General features: G+C 43.8%; 1 protein-coding gene and 1 pseudogene across 2 annotated transcripts in view; one reads left to right on the top strand and one right to left on the bottom strand.

The window, feature by feature from the left end:
* The window catches only part of Mast4 (microtubule associated serine/threonine kinase family member 4), a 612,814-nt gene that overhangs the window by 256,631 nt on the left and 333,299 nt on the right, over window positions 1-22,884 (top strand). The window lies entirely within an intron of this gene.
* LOC127212259 (60S ribosomal protein L39-like) lies at window positions 11,340-11,553 on the bottom strand (annotated as a pseudogene).

The following is a 22,884-nucleotide window of genomic DNA, read 5'->3' as shown; positions in this document are numbered from 1 at the left end:
CAAGCAGGAAGATCGGCAAACAGGATGGTAGAGGGCAGCACTGCCTTTAACGTTGTAGTTTTAGAATGTGTTTAGCGACGTGAGGAAAGTTGACAGTGTTTCAAGTCATTAAGAGAGCAGGTTGCTTGCTATATAATGCGTATAAGCTTCTTTAAAATGTGAACCACCCACACATGCAAACACGTACATGTTTATAGGGCAGGAGTAAGTTTATGCATATATGCGTGTGTGTGTGTGTGTGTGTGTGTGTGTGTGTGTGTCCATGGGTGACTGTGCCTGCCTAATGGGACAGAAGGAAAGAGCCTACACACATTTTGGAGTGTTTAAAGTCATTGCCTCTCTACCACTTACTAGCTGTGTGATCTCAGCAGCTGTTTCACTCTTCACCAGTAAGCCGATGGCACTTATTTGCAGAGTTCTTAAAGATGCATCACAGCAAGGTATGAAAAGTCTGAAAAAAAAAAACCGCCCATCATAATAACATTTAAAATCTATTTTTTTCTTCACATCATCCAAATAAGAAATTGCACTAACAGATTAACTCATTCATGTCTAGGTGGAATGAGAAAATTGTATTTGTCTTCATTCCTCTTACAATAAGCATATGATGTGTTTTGTTATAATCAATTTAAAAATAAGGGTTTGTAAGGACTGTTTTTATTTCTTCGTTGCTTAAGAGAAACTTTGGAAGTCCCTGTTTCTATCAGTGAGCTTCCTGTTGCCTGTGCTCTGTACATGGTGCACAGGGATTCAGTTACCATCTGGCAGGGTGCACAGCCATGGTTGAAAGGTGCTATTCCTCAAAAGTCATGGCACACACAACTTCTGTACCACTTTCCAGTGGCTTCTGTGTCTGGCCTCTTCTCTTCCAGGGAGATGTGGCATGTGTTTTCTGAATGGCCGGGTCGGGGAAGAATGTGTAAACTCTTCGTATTGCTTCTTGAGTTCCCAGATAACATCAATGATAGTAATGAGAGAGCACAAACCATTTAGCAACCCACTTTGGGGGGGTGCTTATTATGGTGGGGATGGCTAGAGGTGGCACTAGATCATTACCCCAAATCGTGCAGGGGCAATTTTACATTTTTACTGTCGTTGCCATGTGCTCCATGGTGTACGTCAGGAAACCACCTCAAGGGCATACTGGGCCGATTGCCTCGCTCTTGGAAGCTTCCTCCCAGTGCCAGAAATAACAAATGCCTACAGTTTTGAATGGAACCCTTCTCGCGGATACTCCTGAGGAGCACACCTATTTTAGTTCTCATATTTATTATTTTATATGGGTTGTGAATGTGACTGACTGCTTTTCCTCCAGGCAGCGAATAACAGCCCCCTATTCTTGCCTTCTTTTTCAGAGATGTTTAACAACAGAAACAACAGTGATGATGATGGTTGTGTTGAGCAGGTCTGTGTCAGAAAACTGTTGCATCTTCACTGTACACTTTTGTGTTTTCCTCTTAGAGTCTAGCAGGGCAGAAAGAGTAGAATGTGGAATTGGTATGGGGGAGGGTTACAGGACGGGGGGGGGGAGGGGGTGAGAATGACAAGCAAATCTGGAGCAGCAAGAGTTGTGGCACATAGCAGTCATGACTTTATGGTGCTCGAATCTCTCTGTCACAGAGTAGAAGCCAAATCAGTATTGAGCAGGCAATAAGAGCACTCTAGGCAGGTTGTACATGCAGTGCATGCAAGGCTAGCCGAAGGTGCTTCAGACAGTTGTAAGAGCACGCAAAGAACCGAGTTCCGGTGACAGTGTTATGCTGAGGGACTGGACTTTATGTTAGGAGGCCATTGCAGGATTTCGAGTAGAGCACAGAAATATCTTAGCAGCTATAAATGGTCCATGGAAAAATGCTTGGAAGAGACCAACATTAGAAGCAGGATAGACGACTGTCAGGTTGGGAGTGAGGGGCTGACAGGAAGTACAGAAAAGGCAATTTTGGGACAGTGTTAACAGGATGCAGTGGCCTGTTGTTGATCAGGAAAGGGAAGATGGAGGAGACTGGAGGTGACTGTTGAGCGTTCAGGATTAGTGAGCAGAGACAAATAAGAAGAAGTGGAGGTGGTTTGAATGCTGACAAGAGGCATGGCACCCGTGGAAGCCACCTGGGGGCTGTGTGCAGGGACCCGTTGTGTATGTGTGTAGTTTTAGTCTTCTCAAGAGGTGTCTAGACAGTCTGACGTCATCGGCCCTAATAAATAATTGGCCTGGACTACAAGAAAGAGGAGCATATGATTTTCCTAGATTAACAGATTTATGTTAGAATATTGAGAATTATACTACGGTGAGTGTTTTAATGCACATTTTGGTGGAACAGCCAGATTGGAACACCAAGTCATTTAACGGTCAGTGTCACACCTTGAGAATAATGTATCCAGTTTTGGAAGATGTGTATTCTTTTTCTTTTTCTTTTTTCTTTCTCTTTGAAAATCGCTTCCAACTTTGACAACTTGCCTACAAGTCTCATTCCAGTACAATTTTGAAAAGCAGAGCGAAACATCTCAGATGAGAGAGGCTATAGTGGAAAAGGCAATTCTTCTTAAATGAAGATGATGAGGTTGGCACCATATTGCCTGAAACAGTGAGTGAATTTAAAACCTAAAGCGAGATTACATCAGATTCAGTTGAAATTTTTGTTCCATTTGAATGGAATATCTGTAATTGAAGATAAAGGGTTCAACTTAGAAAGGCACGTGATGAAAGGGACCATTTTATCACTTTTCTGACACTTTCCAATTTCCTTTTGCACCTGTGAATATGTACACAAAGCCATTAAGTCATATTGATAATAAAAATACTCAACTCTTTTTCTTTTTTTTAGCATACTGGCTTTATTTTATTAGCAATGCTTCCTAAGTTTCATATGTGAAGAACATGCAAATCTCCAGGGAAGTTGTGGAAACTCACAGAATTTGCCAGAAATTAAAAATGAGTATAGAAAAACACCAGTAGACTTTTAAAAATTGGATGCCCAAAGTTAGAAGTAGATCTGGTTGAGGGACTGGAGAGTTGGCTCAGGGATTAAGAGAGCTTACTGTCCTAGTACAGGACCCAGCTTAGTTCCCAGCACCCACATTGTCTGGGTTATGAGCACCTGTAACGCCAGCTCCAGGAAATCTGATTCCCTCTTCTGGCCTCCACTGGTACCTGCATTCAGGTGCACAAACCCACATATAGTCGCACAGAGACACATAATTAAAAAGAAAATATTTTTTAAAAAGAAATAGGCCTAGATTTATTTCATTTTGTGATTTTTATCATATCATATCTTTAGTGATAAAACCATAATAGTTTCATAGTTTCTTAGGACATATTCTCTCAGTTTTAGCATTATTGTGAAAATAAATTGAATAATGCTATTGCTGACATTATTTGCAGTTTTCCATTAAAATTTTATTCTTTATATTAATAGAAAAGCTCACTGATTCATTTCCCATGATATATCATAATCCAGCTAGGAGATATTATGGTAAAATGAGTCACCTGTGTCACTTCAGCTGAGGTCTTGCAACCTGCTTGTTTATGAAGTTTCACAGAGTTGTCTCTGGTGACTTATCCTGAAAGGAACATGGCCAGAGCGGCCAGTGCCCATTAAATTTGAGCCCAAGAGCCTGGAGTCAAAAACTAGCAGACTCGCTTTCTCCTTGCCGACCTGCAAACGTGAGTCCTGACTTTCGCGGTCTAGTATGCCTTGTATGTTAGCAGTGAGACTGACAACACAGGACAAGCTTCTGTGTGGCTGAGAGCAGTGGCTGAAAGGTCCACCAGGCTGCTGTTGGAGTGTTGACCTGCCACGTATTGGCTCTGTTCCCTTAGGCATGGCGTTTCTTTAAAGCTTTGCTTTTGTTATCAGCAAGATAGGCTTCTTAACTCTGAAGGGTATGCTGTGAAAATCAGTATGATGTGTGCATGTAAAGTACCTTGGCCAGCATCAAGGAGGTGCCGAGGGCATCCTGAGTTCTTGAGTTGTGGCTGCGGTCACCGCTGTGTGTGCAGGCTTCCTCATCTGTTGCCAGTGCCTCACAGGGCTGTGCTGTGTGGGGCTATGGAACCCTGCTTTTACTTGTCTGAGGTTCGGCTTCCTCCTGCTGAATGAAAGCACTGGCATTCACTCGGGCGGATTCCTACAAGGACTTAAAGTAGGCGACATTTCGTGCTAGCATTCCGGGCTCTCCAGCCTCCTGTGAGAAATGACAGCTGAGAGGCTCGGACAGTGTAGTCATTTCTCACTGACGGCTGAGGAGCCCACGATCAAGGTGCCTGCAGACTTTGTGTCTGCTGCCTATCCGTTTCCGTAAAGGCGCTGGTTGCATCCTCAGCACCCGACCCTGTTATCTATCCCAACCTTAATTACTATGCAAAGGCCAGACTGTAAATAATCTCACTGGGAGGAACAGCTTTGGCATGTGAAGGCCTGAGATGAGGAAGGGGATGCATCCGTTTAGACCGCAGCACTAACCGTGGCACCTGAGCTGGCTCTTAGTAAAGGTAGGTTCACTGTCCGTGCATTCCCTTGGTCCTCACGTAGTCTCCCTGTTTTCAACTCCTTTTTTCTGTTCTTGTTCCCTAAGTCCTTGCTATGAGCCAGGCCTGACGCCTCATCCTTTGAACTTCTTGGTATCTAATAAAAAACAGTAGCGCTGTACTTGGAAGGGCCTAGCACTGAGACCGTTATTCAGATGCCTAGTACTGTGCCTCTCAGGGCTTTAAGGGAACCCCGGAAGAGCGGGGGGTGGGGGGGTGGGGGGGTTGTCATGGAGTCCATCAAAGCTTCCTTTTACAGGCTTGCAGAATGCATATTGAGATCCATTCAACCTCACCACAAGCCACAAGCTACCTATGGCAGGATTGAGGGGGTGTGGCCCACAGCACTCCTGTGTGCAGCTTACCCATATTAACCTGCTGTATGAAGTGGAGATCGCGTTGAAATTGGTTTAGTTTTTAAAGAGACGGAGATTTACAAGCTTACCTTTCTACCAGACAACTGGCCCTCAGTCTTCCTGTTTTAATGTTTTCCCCATTTTTGCATGTATTGTTGGTCTTCCTTTTCTGGTGTGTGTGTGTGTGTGTGTGTATGTATGTGTGTGTGTGTGTGTGTGTCCGTCCTTCCATACAAAGCTGTGCGTGCACTTTGTGCTTTCATTCTGGAATTTGTTCCATTCAAAACCTGTGTTCTCAACATACTTGCTTTGAGGTGACTTCCTGTGCATCTGGGGGAATAGGTTTTGGACTCCCGAATATTAACTTCACTGTGCCACTTTTTCTAGAAACTAGTTGGCCAATTTGGGTTGGAAGTAAGATGCCTTTCTGTACATTTGATCAATTTCACAGTGCTTACCTTGGAAGGTATTGAAATGCAAATCTAGGCACTGCTTAGAGACTCCAAGAAGTCAGACATTTGGTTCTTTGTTTTCTTCTGAAAAAATAAGCATTCAAAATTCATGCACATTCTTTATTCATGTGCTTTATAGCTCAGTTCTGCTTGTGTGTCTAGATAAATCCTATTACTATTACTTAAAATTTCATGAATGAAACTCTACATCTCTTCGTGCCACATTAGCCTAGGCAACTATAACCAATAAAAACAAATGGAGATGTAGGGGTTAAATGTGCTTGTGTATGTGCCTGCATATGTGGATTTATTGTCATCTTTAAATCCTCTCCCTGTAAAGTGGGTAAGGGGTCAAAACAACTTTATGCTGTTTTGTCCTTTTGAATGTGACACTTAAAAGGCTTTCGTGAGATGGAGCCTTGATGTCAAAGCCCCTTTTCTCTGTATAACAGTTGTTACTCAGTGGTCTTGAGGGAGAATATTCTTTCCTGCCCTGGCCATTCACCTGGGTTTGCAAGTCATGTGTGACTTTTTATTTGTCAAGTTCTCTGGAGAGAGCTTGGGTGTCAATAACATGACTGCTCTCTCATTCCATCTGCTCTACAATTACGGCCCCGCCCCCAAACGATCATTGTCTTTCAGGGCCCCTTTTCCCACTCACAAGAAGGGAGAGTAGTTTTCTTACCTGATCCAGGGCGACTCCCCGACACCTGGTTTGGGAGAAGGAACACAGTCTTAAGTGGAGTGCTTTGTTAAGCTCTGCACCTCCAGAGAGGGATGCTTGTAGTCATTTGAATTAAACGTTCTGTCAGTCTGTGAGACTCGTGTCAGAAAGGACTTTATCAGCTCTTTTGTTCCCTGAAGGGCTGATGGCTCAGAGAAAATAACAGATGTTCATGGGAATTTTGATGTGTGGACCCCAGTGTGCCAGTGCCCCTGTTCAGAACACAGAAGGGGCTTAGAAATCACCGGGATTGCTCTCTGACTAACTTCTAGGAGATACCTCCCTTTGCATCCCCCAGCCCCTGTTCTTCGTTTCCTTAAAGTAGATAGCTGCGTGCATAGACGCAGCCACGCTGAACAGCGGCTGCATAGCATCACTTCCTGCCTCCTCACCAGGAGGGTGTCTTTCATTATATTAGCCCTTCCTGTCATTGTCAGACACTTTCCTCAGGTTGTTCTAAACTGGAAGCTGGTGTGAAGTCTGGCATTCATCTCTAACAGCTGGTCTCAGCCAGTCCAGACGTGTGTGTGTGTGTGTGTGTGTGTGTGTGTGTGTGTGTGTGTGTGTGTGTGTGTGTGTGTGTTGGCTTGAAAGTTATGGATTGTTGGCTTCTGACATCTGCCGACCTCCCACTGTGGGCTCCCCACTCCTGCACTCTTATTACTCCTTAAACTTTCAGATGTAGACATATACCGACTTGGTGATATTTCCACCTATATTGAAAAAAACTCTTACTTTAGGGACATGGCCCCATGTTGATTTGAGGAAGCATGGTTTGGATTTTATAGCTCTGCCAAACAAAACGACGACAACAACAACAAAAACCCGATCAGTTCCATTCTTCTCAGCATCCCATCTCTTCCTGGAGTTAACCTGTGATCTGTGGGGAGTACTTTAGTTCTGTGACATTGTTCCTGAGCCAGTCTCATGGGGACATGCAGTCATTCACGCAACAGGTATTTGCTATGCCATTTTGGGTTTGCCAGGGCTGCGATGCAAGGGCATGCAAGGCTGGGTTCTTGTTGCCTGCTGGGATATGATGGCCAGGAATGGAGAGGAAAACACGTGCACAGTTGTTGCCAGGATGGCTTGTCGGTCACATAGTAAGTACGCAGTAAGTGGGTGGCGATGCCAGGGTGCCCTGAGAGCAATTAAGCGGATGTTTATGTGGTGATGAGGCTATGGGAAACGTGACTTCCACCCTGTTCTTGTTAAACTTTGGATCTCACTGAAAAAATTGAGAGGAGATGTTTAAGTCTGGAGAGGTGAGACCAAACCCAGCCTGGAGGCAGAGATACAGGTGACATTATCACACAGGTACTCTGCAACCATGGGAGCTGCATCAGATGTGGCCTTATCGGCTCCTTTTTTTTTTTTTTTTTTTTTTTGTGCCGTGGAAGACTCTATTATTTTCCAGGATGGGCTGGTTGCTCTTTTGGAAAAGAACTATTCATGGGGAGTTTGACATGTTAGAGCAGCGTGCGTCGGTGCTCACGTTTAGATTACAGAGTTTTTGTGATTGGACACTCGTTCTAATCTCAGTGCAGTGGATGAAATTCTCCAGTAAGACATGAAGCAGGAGAAGCAAGGGGGGCCTCCAGGCATGGGGGCCTCTGATTTCTACTATGTGCTCGATGGAGACCATCAGAACAAACAAGATTGAAGAAGCCATTTCTTCCGAAGCTATGGCCGTATGCAAAGAAGAAAGACTAGCATTAAATGCCTCACAGTAGTTCCACAGTTCAGTGACACTTCATGAAGGGGCATGTAAGTTAGTAAATAGACTGCTATAGCCAGGCGTGGTGGTGGCGCACACCTTTAATCTCAGCACTTGGGAGGCAGAGGCAGATGGATCTCTGAGTTTGAGGCCAGCCTGGTCTACAGAGTGAGTCCGGGAGAGCCAAGGCTACACAGGGAAACCCTGTCTTGAAAAAACAACAAAAAGACAGCTATGTATTGGACAGTGTCTATTTGGTCTCCTTCTTCACTGAGACTTCAGAGATGCTCCTGAAAATGAAAGTCCTATGTAGTAGTCTCGCATATTACCTTTATTAAGCTACTAAGTGCATGGCAACATATCCTCAGGTGCCACCCTCAGATGTCACACGTGTCATCTCTTCATTTCTGCTGCAGCCCCTGGGGGAAGTGCTCTTCTCGGTCTTCAGAGGAGGGAGTGGCGGATTTGCCTAGCATTGATTCATAGACTTAGTAAGAGACAGCGTCCAAGATGTCTGGATTAGAATCACAGACATGTGATCTTATTTCTTGATGCTCTTGTACTGCTTGCCTCGCTGAGGTCAGCACGATGGGCCACTGTGACAAGTTCCCTAGAAGTTTCAGGCAGAAGAATGTCTGCTACGGCTCAGATGTGTCCAAGGGTCCACATGGTCTGGAGGTTTGTCTCAGATAGGGAGATGTGGGGGCTGATGGACTCTTCTTAGAGCTGGAGCCCCATGGGAAGTGGTTAGGGTCCTTGGGCAATGCCCTGGAAGGGACTAAGGCATTTCTATGTGACCCCCATTAGTTGTTTTGAGTTAGCTGAGTCTGGTCCCACCCACTCTTCCTTGCTACTTTCCACCTTGCCAAAAGCTCCTCACTGTTGCAAACGCTCTCACCAGACCCCGTCCGATGCCCATGCCCTGTCCTTAAATCTCTAGAACCGTGAGCTAAATAAACCTTATTTTTGCCATAAGTACTGCCTCAGGTATTTCATTATGGCGGCAACTCTGATAAATGCAATATGGGAAACCAGAGGTAAATGTGGCACAGTGTCCATGTGTAACTGGATTGAGGAACAGATGAGTCCACTCATCTTTACCCCTCCAACAGCTTCGAAAAGTCTACGCTACATTACAGTTTTCCAAGTGCAGGCTTACAGGGGGAGAGTGACTGTGGGCATTTATTCATGAAGATGGATGAAATAAATGGACATTAGTCCTTTGGGCCAAGGAAGGTCTTTTGGTCTATGGTGGTGAACTTAGTTTCTGGAGCTAAATAGCTAGAGAAAACAGGCCTAGAGATCATAGGACTAATTCACAACATAACAGATAAATTACGTAATCACAGCAGAAGAAGTTGTACTATGGTATAAAACTCCTAGAACCTTTTCTTGGAGTCTGGACGGGCTTTCAGGAAGCAGTTGGTAGATGGAGAAAGGGAGAAATGGAGAAAGAGAAATGACTAAGGAAAAAAAAAAAAGGATAAGACGTGAAATTGTCATTGATGTCTAACATAGCACTTGTGAGGGACGTCTGAGGGGCTCATGGAGGAAAGTGTATTAATTTCATTATGGAAATGATTCTGAACTAGTTAAGCCTTGGCATGGCTATATCCACCGCGTAAAGAGTGTACATTAACAGGTGTGTTCCCCCAGTGTCCTGGGTGCCTGTTCTCCTGGGCACCTTCTTAGACTCTGGCTACTATCTGGGAAAGACACTTTTTCTTGCTGGGTTTTAACAAGGAAAGAGAGAGCAGTGGCAGTAACGCAAAGCTTCTCATACGAAGAAGGAAGTTGACAGTACAATTGAATAGTAAAGCCAGATGAGGAAACAAAGAAGGACTTAGAGTCACCCAGAGCTTGTCACTTGAGCAGAAAGCACCCTTAATGTTAGAGGTTTTAGTTTCTTTATTCAAGTAAGCACAAGGAGTCTTATGGAAGAGTTGGGGAATAGAAGGACCTGGAGGGGACAGGAGCTGCACAAGGAGACCAGTGGAGCCAACAAATCCAGGTAGAGGAAGGCGGGCTGCAGAGACTGATGCACCAACCAAAGACCATGCATGGTGAGGACCTAGACCCTTGCTCAGATGTAGTTGATAGGCAGCACAGTCTCCTTGTGGGTCCCATAATATGGGGAGTAAGGACTACTTCTGACATGGACTCTTCTCCCCGCATGTTGATTAATCTGGCTGGGCAGCCTTGCCAGGCCACAGAAGAAGAGGACACAGGCAGTCCAGATGAGACTTGATAGGTCGAGGTTAGATGTTAGGGGAGGGGGGCTCCCCCTTTCTGAGGACTGAGGGGAGGGAGGGAGGGAGGGTGGTACCATGAGGTGATAAGGGAGGGGCTACAATTGGGATGTAAAGTGAACAGATTAATAAACAAAAAAAGTTTTCCCCTTTCGATATTTAGTATTTTTATTTGTTATGTATTTAAGGTGGTGACAGTGGCCGCCTGAAAATGAAATGTCTTGCTTTTTTGGTGTCGTTGTTGTTAACCTGTCCACTTACATTTGTGATTGCATGATGTAAATATGTCTTATACAAGATACTTGCTTTCTGAATGAGTAGGGGAAAAAAAGGGGGACACAATAATAGGCAGTGAGTCTGTTATTGTCAATTACATTTGTCTCAAGACTTTTTCCTTTGAGGAATCAGCTTGTGTTCTTTGTATGTGTGTGTGTGTGTGTGTGTGTGTGTGTGTGTGAGAGAGAGAGAAAGAGAGAGAGAGAGAGAGAGAGAGAGAGAGAGAGAGAGAGAGAGAGAGAGAGTGCGCGCGCGCGAAAATATTTTTATTGCATATTCAACTAGAAAAAATGTTATTTGGGAAATGAAGCTGTCAGGCTTGGCCACACCGTCAAAAAGCTTTTCATTGCTGACACAAATACCTGAGGCAATTAGTTTGTTAAAAGAAAGAGCTTGGAATTGGGGCCTGGAGAGGTGGCTCAGTGGTTAAGAGCACTGGCTGATCTTCCTAGAGGTCCCAGGTTCAATTCGCAGCATCCACATTGTTTAGAACCATCTGTAATTCTAGTCCCAGGGGATCTGACGCGCTCTTCTGGTCTCATCAGTCATTGCAATATGTGGTACACAGACAGATATGCAGGCAAAACTTTATCCACTCAATATGCTTGGCACTTAGACAGATGAAGTTTTGCATAGTAGAGTAAATTATGCAGGTGAAAAGTTTGGAATTTACTATGTCCATATGCCATGCTTTAAGTGACCTATACAGTTTCACCACTGCCAGCGAACAATGCAGAAAGTCCAGAAACCAGTTTCATAACAACATGACCAGGTGTCAAGGGCTCAGTGAACTTATGATTCTCAACAAGCGTTGTGCAGCAGAAATTTCAAGTGACCCCAAGTGTCAGCTTGTGTTCTTAACTCTGCTTTTTGAATGCCAGCAGGGTTCTATTTGGTTGGCAAGTAAAGATTTACCAGGGATGGCTCCACTGATGATCAGCCAGCCTATGTTATTATAATGGTTGTTTTGTTTTGTTTTTTGAAATGTTCTGCATTTTATTACTGGACCAACCACACCCCCAATTTAGACATGACCAAGTCTCCAGGTTAAAAATGCTGAACTCCATCCATCTGGTAGGATTAATTGATGACCATGGTCACAGTCCCAGCTTCCCTCTCCTCCAGTGTCTTCTCTTGGAGTTGTACCTGATCTTGTTCCCAGTTTTCATCCAGACCCATTGAGGAATTAGGACAGTTTTGCTTTTGTTTCTTGGCCAGGAATCGCTTGATTCTAAAGGTCTTGTGAGAAGACATGACGTGAAGCCGAGTCTGAGGCACAGCGTGCAATGGTGGAGGAAAGCCGTTATTACAATGTTTAACGTAAATAATTTGTCAGTAGCGAATAGCCGAAGTCATGAGGCAGTCTACAGCTTTATTTCTTTATGGCCTCTTAGCCGTCGCTGCTGCAAATGATGGTCATGTACATCCAACAGCTCCCAGATACTTCAACATGAGGATTAGAACACACAGGGAAGGAAATCCTGCCTGGGTGGTTTGTTGTTGTCGTTTTGTTTGTTTCCTTGTTTGGTTGTTTATTTGTTTTTCTCTCCCTTTCCTTCTTTTCTTCCCTGTTTTTGTCTCCTGTCCAGCACATGTACTCTGTGAGGTGTTCTCAGGATTATGGTCCATAGCCACTCTTACAGACCACTTGCATGCTGGAGGCTGGGTGTTTGCAGGTGGCCACTGTGCCTCCATGACTGTTAGATGCGCAGGACTTCCTTTTCTTGTGGGTGTACCCAGCAGCCTGCTCTTCCCACGCCCTCGCTGACGTAATGTAGCAATGTAACATTAAGAGCCGCGCTGGGCTCAGGGAAATAATCACATGCGCAGTCCCAGCGATGGTTAATTGAGGGTGCCCTTGCTATAGGTATTCTCGGCTCTTTGGGAGGCATCTTGGGTTTATGATGAGGGAGGGCATCACCAGCTGAATAGGCTTGATGACCTAGAGGTTGAATCTTGAAATGAATTTTGCAGAGTTGGAGGTGATTTGAGGCTTCTGTCACGCTTCACCCAGTTAGTTTCATTCTGTTTCGTATCCTAGCAGGAGGGAAAGGTACTGGCAACAACTCAAACCCACCAAGAGTCTGCCAGGAGGCGTCTCTGCTCTTTTAGGACAGCCTCTTTCTCTCTTCTCAGGTACACTAACTCCTTTTTCTCTGCTTTTCTCTGCTACTGTTCTCTTATCTTCTCTTTCCTCTTCTCTTTTCTCCTCTCCTCCTCTCTGTGTCTCTGTCTCTGTCTCTCAACCTCTTCCTCTTTGCTGTCTCATCTCCCTTTCCTATGCCTCCAGTTCTTTACCTACCCTCCATTTTCTCCCAGAATTCATTTGCATACTTTTGCTCAAAAGATGAGCTGCCCTATCTGACCCCCACCTCCAAAGCCAGGGGCAGCACTCTCCCTGTGATTGCCCTGACCCCTAATCCTGTCCTCATATCAGACTCCGCCCTAACTTCTTGATCTCATTTTCTTCCTTCCGTCTGTCTATCCCCTACTTGAGATGAAGAAAACTGGCTTTTCCTCTGTTGTGTCTACAGTGTGGTCAGGTATGTGCGAAGCGATTAGATAGTGTCTGTTATTTCCAAGGGCTAGGATTTAGGGCTATCTGAATTCTCCTGTGTTATTGGGACATTCTGTTGTGATACTATAGCCTAGATTGTTTCATAATCAGAGCGGAAAGTTTAAAGAGAAATTTAATTTGAGAAAAGGCGTGTGTGAAACAGAGGAGAGTCTGAAGGGCTGCTCAGAGGGCAGTGGGGTCCTTGGCAAAGTACATTACTTCACAGGCGTGAGGCAATGGTATGCGGTGGTTACATCAGCCAGGATAAAGATGATAAATTCTGAATTCTTGTCTCAGCACATCCTGGCTCCCTAAAGAATTCCAGCTGGAGCATTTGCCGCATCTATCTTCCATCGCCTCTGTTGCCCATCCAGGGTGCGGCTTAAGATCTTTACTGTAAAATAAAAATAATAAAATCCAAATATAGAAGGAAAAAAAAATCTTTTTCCTCCTCGCCACTTGCCACCTGGAGTGCTTTAGAATTAGAGAATCGTAGAGTTTTAAAGCTGGGAGCAAATCTCAGTCCAGAGTAATTACATCATCTTTCAGCCAAGAACACTGAATTTCAGAAGACATGGTGAGATGGAGGCCAGGTTGTGGAAATAGTGAAGGCTGGATTGACCCGCTGTTGTTCATGCTCTTCAGGTGTTCTCTTAGGTGGCCACTTGGGCTTCCTACACAGGACTGAGCCTGTCCTTCTGTTTGGTCATATTAAGCAGTTGCTTTTGGATTATTTTATTTTATTTTATTTTATTGCTTTGTTTCAAGACAGGGCCTTGCTCTGTGGTCATGGTTGTCTTAGAATTCCCACTGTGTAGCCCACACTGGCATGAGACTCAGAGCAGTAGTCCTATCTCAGCCTCCAAGGTGCTGTGTTTGCAGGAAAGAGCACCTTGCCCACCTGTGGTTAGGTTTTGAGTTAAGAGATCAGTCCCTACCAGGCATTATCCTACCCCAGAAAGTCCCTCTATATCCTAACATGCGTTTTCATAGTCAGCCGGTTCCAAAAGCCTGACCTCAGTTATTGCTTCTGTTCATTTTCTAGAATGTGAATTTGCCTGCATTTCTAAACTGTTGCTCCTTCTATTGTGGAGAGAGAGGTTAATCCAAAATATCCCCAGAACCAGACCTAAAAATATGTATGTAAAAACCAATAGAAGGAAGCAGGGAGTGACAGGGCTTGTGGGGACTGGAGCACTTGTGCTCTGCCTAGGGGCATTCAAAGTCCATTTGTGTCTGGCAAACTCAAGCCTCAATAAAACGTGTGTGTGTGTGTGTGTGTGTGTGTGTGTGCGCGCGCGCGCGCCTATAGGTATGTATGTGTGTATATATCCTTGTGTTTCTAATTCTTCACAGCAATTTTGTGGGGGTGCTGGGATTTAACTGAGGGCCCTATGCAGACTCAACATTTGTTCCACCACTGAGCTGTACCTGAGCGTTCTGAATTAAAAAAAAAATAATAATAACATGGAAACAACTTTAAGGCATTAAAAAAACAATTGGACATGAGTAGGAAGGATCTTTTTTTGGAAAGGAAAATGGCCTTTCCCACTGCTGCTGCTGTTCAGTGTTTAGTATACTGGTGCATGGCCACTAGCACTTCCATGGGTGCTCATCTCAGTCTTTATGTTTTAGGCAGCTTTACATCCTCCTACAAACAAATGGGATTATAGCCCAGTATTCCAGCTTGGTACTGAATTTTTGTGTGGAAGAACTGTTATCCAATGCTATCTGTCCGCCTATGCATGCATGCATGTATGTATATATTTGAGTATTGTGTATCTATCTATCATCGATCTATCTGTCTGTCTATCTATCTGTCTGTCTATCGTCTATCTCCTTATACCATCTATATCTATCTCTATCTTTTATCTATCATCTATCTATTATCTATCTATCTATCTATCTATCTATTCTATCATCTACTTCTATATCTGATATTTATGTCTTTCTATGCAAAGATGTAGCACAAAGCAAGGACCACTCCTTAAAGAGGCCTAATAGGAGAGTAGGCAGGAGCAAGCCTTCTAATTGATGAGGCCACCAGGCAATTTGAGTCAACCTGTTAGTTACCAGTTTTTTGTTACAGAAAATTTAACACCCATAGCAAGAGCCACAAGGATGCTGCAAGTAGCCTCAGATGCATTCTTTGCACGCTGGCCATTGCTCTTGCAGGACAGTTTAATTTGTGTGAGCTACTGTTCCTCTTATTGTCTTTTCCATTCCTTGGGAAATGACTCTTCAGAGTTACCATTTCCTTAATGTTTTAAAAACCTGTGCTGCATATCTAAGACCCTTCTTGGTTTAATAGCGGTTACATATCACTGGGTTATTACAGTGTGTGCAGTTTCTCCGTTGTGTCGCCATTTGTACCTTGATGCAGTTTTGCTTCCGAGGATGAGCAGGAGCTAATTGTGGAGTAATTCTTTCTGAGAACAGTTTCTATCTATACCCTCCCTACTGACTGTTTTCAGACTGGCTAAGTGGTGCCTGGCATCACTGTGGTGTTTGTTTTAGACTCAGAAAGGTTGTGGACGTTTGCTGGCTTTGAATCTTCTTCTGTAACCCAAGAAAACTAACCCCCTAGTCATTTTAATGAATAGTAATTTCCCTTGAGTTCCAGCATTGGGCTAAGTGTGGTGAAGTCTTTTGAAAATAGCTTTCTATGTTGACGGATGCTTTTGAAATATTAGAGTCCTTGCTGGGAGCTGTGTGTGTTGGCCTGACGTTCAAGATGATCTTGTTAGGTACTGTTACTCCATTGGTCTAGAATGGAGAGCCGAGCACCAGAGACAGCAAATCCCCTGGACATCCTTGGGTATGTCTGTCTGAACACAGGCCTGCTGGCCTGCTATGAGGTGCAGTGATTTTTGAGAGAGGGTGTGAGATGAAAGACATTTATTTCGCATGGCAAGGATCCATGTAGACCATGGTTTGAACTACACCCTTCTCCCTAAGACAGAAGCAGAGCTTAATCTTTTACATAAAAGTTCTAACTGCAGTACAAACTCTCAAAGCTCAGTTGTGGGTATCAAGAAGAAAATGTGCAGAGATACGTCAGCCACCTTCAAAGGGCACCTCAATAGGGTATAAATTCTCTCTCCTCCCTAAGGAGGGTTCTCATTATATATGAGAAGGGGCATGCAGGATATGGGAAATGAGTTAAAAGGATGTAATACTACATAGTGAAATAGCAGAAGCAACGCAGACAGGGACTAGTGTAAGAGCGGCTGAAATCCCTTGTTTGAAACTCAGAGTGAGACCGAGAGGTTAAAGGTTAAGCAGTATGGCCTTGCTGGTGCTGCGGCATGCACATGTATTCCTAGTTGTTCATGAGGGTGGAGCAGAGACATTCACTGCCAGCCTGGGCGTTGCAGCCTCACTGGTAAGTGGATAAACAAGGAAGCAGGAGACAAAGATTACTCTCAAGGCTTCTTGTGATCAGGCGCTCCACGTTATTCCTTGCTTTGTGGCCTGTGTCATGCATGACAGAGTCAAAATTTTGCTTCTTACGACTACGACCTTTTGCGCAGGCCACGTTTGTTGAAGTGGATTTCCTCGAGGGAGGTGAAGACAGGTATTTTCAGAAAGTTTCTTGCCAAGTTTGTAGTACAGTTATGATTCTATATCATGTGCCTTGGGTACATATGTGTGTGTGTGTGTGTGTGTGTGTGTGTGTGTGTGTTAAATTCATCATTGAAGAACTGTTGCACCTTACCTTTCTTTTCCCATTTTTATTTTATTTTTTTTAATTATTATTTTTATTATTTTATTCTTGTTACATCTCAATGGTTATCCCATCCCTTGTATCCTCCCATTCTTCCCTCCCCCCCCCATTTTCCCATTATTCCCCTCCCCTATGACTGTTCCTGAGGGGGATTACCTCCCCCTGTATCTGCTCATAGGGAATCAAGTCTCTTCTTGGCAACCTGCTGTCCTTCCTCTGAGTGCCACCAGGTCTCCCCCTCCAGGGGACATGGTCATCCATTTTTATTTTACATGGCGATGGTTATTTTTCTTTTTGAATTCTCTGAGAAGTTGGTACAGTGAGTTTTCATCCTATTCAACACCACCCCAAACTTAACCCCAGACCCACCGCTTCCCTCCCCGCCCTGCTTTTGTGTCTTTTCTCTTCTCCGTCAAAATGTCCGTGGCTCTCTACATATCCCAAATGCCCGGTGCTGTGTTTTAAAATTAAGCAGTGTTTGAGTCTGGTTCACTTTGTTAGTTACTTCGTTGTTGCTGTTGTTTTGCAGTTTTTATATAAGAGAGTTTTAAAGATAAAATCACATTTGTAAGGACCAACCAAGCCTTTGCTGAAGGACTGAGAAGAACTCTTCCTGTTCATAGCGTGTCCTTTCACTCTGTACCCTGGCGAGATCACGAAGGCTGGAAGCAGTCTTGTTTGGCCACATCTGTATGTTTATCCTAGACATTACTGAGTTTAAACAGAGGCTACCCAGTCCCGACAGAAGACTGGGAGGAAAATGTAAACTTCCATGTAGATGGTTTGGAAACTATTACAGAATGCTTGGACATGACATCTTCCAGGTTACTGCTTCGTGCATTTTCTGCCTGTGGGAATAGTTCATTGGATGAATAAAAAGAAAAAGCCTGATTCCTGTAAGGACATTTTATGGAGAAAAAAAATCAGAATTCTATTATAAGTATATACTTTTGTCCTGAGAAGATGGGAGAAACCTTAAAATACCTTGCATTGAACATAAAGTGTGTTGTCTCAGTAAAGAGTATTTTATTTGTACTTTTAATAGTAACATATAGGGTCAGTATAAACTAGGCATTTGGAATAAGTGACAGAAATATGTTTGCTACGAAGCTTAACATTTTCCGCAAAAAACTAGAACAATGCTATTTTATTATTTATTCATTTATTCATTGTTTGCCTGCTTGTTATTTGAGGCAGGGTCTCGCTTTGTAGCCCTGTCTTTCCTAGAACTCACAATGTACACCAGGCTGGCTTCGAACTCACAGAGATCTGCCTTCCTCCACCTCCTAAGTGCTGGGATTAATGGTGTGTGCCATTCTGCCCAGCGTTTGTATTTATTATTTTTCTTTTTTGTTTTATGTGTATGGGCCTAAGTGTATGTATGTGCACTGTGTTACGGTGGAGGTGCTCATGGAGGCCAGAAGAGGGCGCTGGTGCTCCAGAATGAGTTACAAGCCATTGTGAGCTGCTGGATAGGAGTGCTGGAAATGGCGCAGGTCCACTGCAAGGGCAACCAGCTCTCCAGCCCAACCATGCTATTTTTAAAAGTTAATTTCTGTGTTTTCTGCTTAACATATAACAAATAGGGTGTATTGGATAAGAGCACGGTAGAACAAGGCTAGATTCCAGACATGTTCCCTATTGTCTGTTCAGATTGTTGCTTGTGTTTTGTGCTAAGGTTAAGGTCTCCCATCCAGCTAACATTAGATACTGGCTGGGGATGCCACCGTGCACGCTGCAAGACCTGCGTCAAGCACCTTTGGGTGACTACAGGCCAGGGTAGGTAGCCTAACAGCTACCTTCCAGTTCTTTCTTGTTCATTAGCTTCTCCCAAAAGAGGCTCACGTCAGGCAACCATGTGCAAGAGAACGGCACAGAAGTCACAGTCTTTCCTAACACAATCCCAGATCTGACACCTCGTCAGTTCGGACTGTTAGAAGTGGATGGATAAATCCTACATTCATAGAGAGGCGTTTACGAAAGAGATAGATACCAGGTTTGTGAATGGAGCCTACCGCAGTTGGAGAGGAATCAAACAACTCATAACCGGAAAAACCTCCATAGGCAGAAGCCATCATCTCTCCCTCTCCCTCAGGGCCCTGACGTTTCGTCTCCATGTGCTGATGTTAGCTGGCACCAGAGTGTGAATGTGTGTGTGTGCGTGTATGCACACATGTGTTTGTATGTGTATGTATATGTGTATGCATGTGCATGTGTGCATGCATACATATGCTGCCTTCCTCTGTGTGCATGTGTGTGTATGTGTATATGTGTGCATGTGTGTGTATATGTGTATGGGCTTTTGTGCATGCATGTACATGCTGCCTTCGTGCATGCGTGTGTGTGTGCACGTGCATGTACACATGCATACATGTGCTGCTTTTGTGCATGTGTGTCCATGCATGCGTGTATGTGTGTGTGTGCATGTGACTTATCTTATTCCAGACTATAAGGTCAGACTTTGTTTTCTTTATTTTTGTGTCTGTGTTGCACTTGCCAGATTGTCTTTCTCTTCATTTTTGTGTCTAAAGTCCACTTGCCATCTAGTACTGAAATATGTAGAAATTTTTTTAATTTGATAAATTAGAAAAGATGACTTTTAGACCTGAACTAGGTGAATATCCTTCTCCTTACTAGAGTTTTGAAAGCAGATCTGAGAGAAGAGTTTGAGGGTGTGTGTTCTGGGAGAGGTCCCCACATAGTAGCCTTAGGAAAAGATTAACGAGGGGGGTGAAGGCGAGGCAGTGTGAGGTCACTCCAGAGAGCAGTGGGGATGCCTGTGCTCCTGGGCCTTCTGAAACATTGAAGGAACCGTGAGGAAGGTCCACTGAAGACTTCTAGGAAACCTCAGTTATTAATCCCACCTCTGGCTCCTGTGCCCCATTTGATGTTTGTCCCACAGGAATAAGCTGCTCACTGGGGGGCCTGGCAGGCACCCATGCTTTTTGGAGAATGTCCAGGGTATCAGGTTAATCTGAGTTTCTGCTGTGGCTCACAAATCTCAGTGGAGACAAAAGGGAGGCCACAGGAGTGACATGGAGGCCACCTGTGCTCAGGTCCAGAGAGGGACCCAGGGCTGACTCACAGTTAGGCCCTTCATTTGTAATAGTCAGGACAGGGGAGGGAGGCACATAGAAGTCCTAGAATTTAAATGGATAAATCTCTTTGGATCAGTCTTTTGTGTTCCTGGAAGTTTTGTGCCATTTTATTTTACTATTTGCACTTGAACAAGAAGAGTGAGATACGGATCTGGGCTGGGAGGAATTGTTAATAATTGTCCTCACACACTCCAGTCAATGTCAGTGCTGTTTGGAGAAAAGATGAGAGAGCCTGCGTGTTGTCTCATCAGGAAGAACCACTGACAGACCGATGGCCTGCCTGATCTTCATTCCGATTTTCTTGTTATCTGATTGGACTCAAATGCTGTGCATTTGTTTGCACAAAGGCAGCTTTAATGCTGTCTTTGTAATCTTCTGATCATGCTGTTTATTACATTGGAATGTCCTGTTTTAAATATCGACCTAGATAAAGGTGATGGCTACCCAGTGACCTGACTAGTTATAAAGGTGGTCCCATAAAAGTTCATAAAATGCTGAAAACTTCAGGGAATGATGTGCCAATGACTTCTACAACTGCTATCTAAACGTAAGAAATACTTACAATGTGTTATTTATCTTAGGTTAGCATTTATAACAAATGTAGTTGGGTGTTGCAATGTGGAACAGGGATGAAAATGACTGAGAACCTGTCCCAGCATTTTATTCTTTTCTCTGCACTTCCAGTGAGAACCAGTCACTGTTATATATACCACTTGGTATGCATGTATATATCTGTATTCTTATCCTTTCACACATACTTTGCTATTTTTTTGGTCCATGAAAATTGGTCCATGCACTTGTATATATGCATGCATATATACAGATCTACATATATATACATATATAGATGCATTATGTGTGTGAATTCATATCCATTTAGACCTAGTGGATCCATTTTAAGTACTGCTTAGTTTTTCTTCCTATGGATATACCGATTTCTTCTTATCCTTTCTCACAGTAAGAACTGCTAGATGTTTCTTGGGTTCCTTGCTTGAAGCAAGCAGTGCTTCCGAGGGCATTCATGTGGGGACTTCCTGCTGCTCATCAGTGTATAAGTTCTCTTTCTTGTCACTGTGGCAGAATGTTTAACAGGACCAACCTACAGAAGGAAAGGCTTATTTTGGCTCATAGCTTGGAAGGTGTAAGCCCAGGTGCTTCTAACCTGTGGCCCACATGGATTTCTATGAAGGTAGCCTAACACACAACCTAAAATGTACTTGAAACAGGATAAGATTTTATTGTTATTTGGAGGTAGGAGGTGGAGGTGGAGGTTGTAATTCAATCACATGGTTTCGCCCATTGACTTTGTAGATGACAGAATTGTATTATTATAGTAAAGTGTGGATATGGCCTGGTAGCCCATTTCGGTTGGGAAGGCGTGAAGATGTGAGGAGTTTATTCCACAGCGGAAGGAGCAAGTGTCAACAGGAAGTACGAAGCTTGAGCCCGATGTGGGGCCGGCCATAAATCCTAAATCCTGCTCTCTACTGACCCACTTCCTCAAGGCAAGCCCCACCTAGAAGTTCCACAGTCTCTGAAAACAGTGCCACCATCTGGAGCTTATGGGAGGCCAGTCAAAGTATAGCAAGTCATACGGAGTGTTTTAGGATATGGGCCAAGAAGCAGGATTGATGGATTTTCTGGCATATACATTTTGTTTGGTTTTGTTTTGAATAGGGTCTTGCTTTGTAGCCTTGACTGGCCATATAGACCAGACTGGCCTCAAACTCACAGAGATCCACCTACCTCCGCCTCCCGAGTACTTGGAAGTAAGGTCTGTCCTGCCACACCTGGAACTGGCATTTATATTTTCAACCCTAATCAATATGGCCGATAAACATGGCAAAGTTCCTGAATATTCTGACAACAGGTCACAGTCTTCTCTTTAAGTCACCAGCCCATGGTATTTTGATTCTCCTTAACTTTCACTCTTGTGACGGGTAAGAAATCATTTTACTGTTTTACCTTGACTTATATACATTTTTAAAATTAATGTTGGGGTTTGAACTTAAGACCTGTGTCTGCTAACACCTGTAGTGCCACTACAGATCCAAGTCAAGATTTTGTTTTGAAATTAATTTTTATTTTATCTGATTATTTTGCAGGGGGATATGTTATGAAATGTAAATCAAAATATCTTTCTAAGGCTGTATCATTTCCTGGTTAAGCAGGTCTTTTTTTGGAATGTGTTGGACTCTGTGGCATGCCATGTTCCCATCACTGAGGGGCTAGTTCAGCTTCTCCAGGTGCCCAGTATGTTTTTTCTTGAGTGAGTTCCTTTTCTTTCATTCTTTGTTTCCCATTTTCCCAACCTACTGGCACTCTTTCCACTTTAAAACTTCTTCATGCATGTATTTTTTTTTTTCTCCTCTGTGAAATGAGCTTAGCAATAGTGCCCACACGGGATTGTTACAAAGTTAGCCAATAATAGAAGGTACTGCCAATCCAGTACATGGTAATTGGTGTGTGTGTGTGTGTGTGTGTGTGTGTGTGTGTGTGTGTGTGTGTGCATATATCTTCAAGAACCTTTCATTTCCATCAGGGATTTTTCAGTTTGATTGAAGCAACAAAATACATCATTCTGATCTTTTTTATTGTTCCCTAAATATGAGGTTCACATGGAGCCAAGTGATGCTCAGAGCCTGATTCCCGGGTTACACTATTGTTCCAAAGTTGATTCAGGATTAGGTATGACTTCAGGATTAAGAATTAAGGAATTAAAGACAAAAGTCCCACAATGTTTCTTTAAATATCTCGTTCAGCTGCATAAGATTAGCACATTTTTCTTGGCAAAGAACACCTCTTCCTTTTTAGCCTGAGTCGTTTTCGTCAGCAGCCTTGCTTGTTTTTCTTTCCAAAGACTTCCTCTGTGTGTGTGTGTGTGTGTGTGTCTTTCTGTCATCTGCCCTCACTTGATTCCCAGGGTGCAGTATTTCCCTTCTACCACTTCCCACCCTCTGACTTTTAAAAAGAACAACAGCCTAGTGCTTATTGGTTCTGTAGCATAATTCCTTCCTAGTCTGCAGGCCATGGCGTGCCTGGGACAATCAGAGTGCAAGTGCACTGGCAACCTCTGGCCAGGATGTAAGGCTGGAAGACAACAGAAAACCCTGCTTTCTGTCACGTGTTCTCAGGTAGCTCTGCAACCATCTGCTTCCTGAAGTCTGTTCATTTGTTTGCAAGGGTTGGCCTGGGTTTCCACC

Source organism: Acomys russatus, chromosome 30, assembly GCF_903995435.1.
Source record: "Acomys russatus chromosome 30, mAcoRus1.1, whole genome shotgun sequence".
Taxonomy (NCBI): domain Eukaryota; kingdom Metazoa; phylum Chordata; class Mammalia; order Rodentia; family Muridae; genus Acomys; species Acomys russatus.
This window is presented reverse-complemented; position numbering and strand designations above follow the sequence as displayed.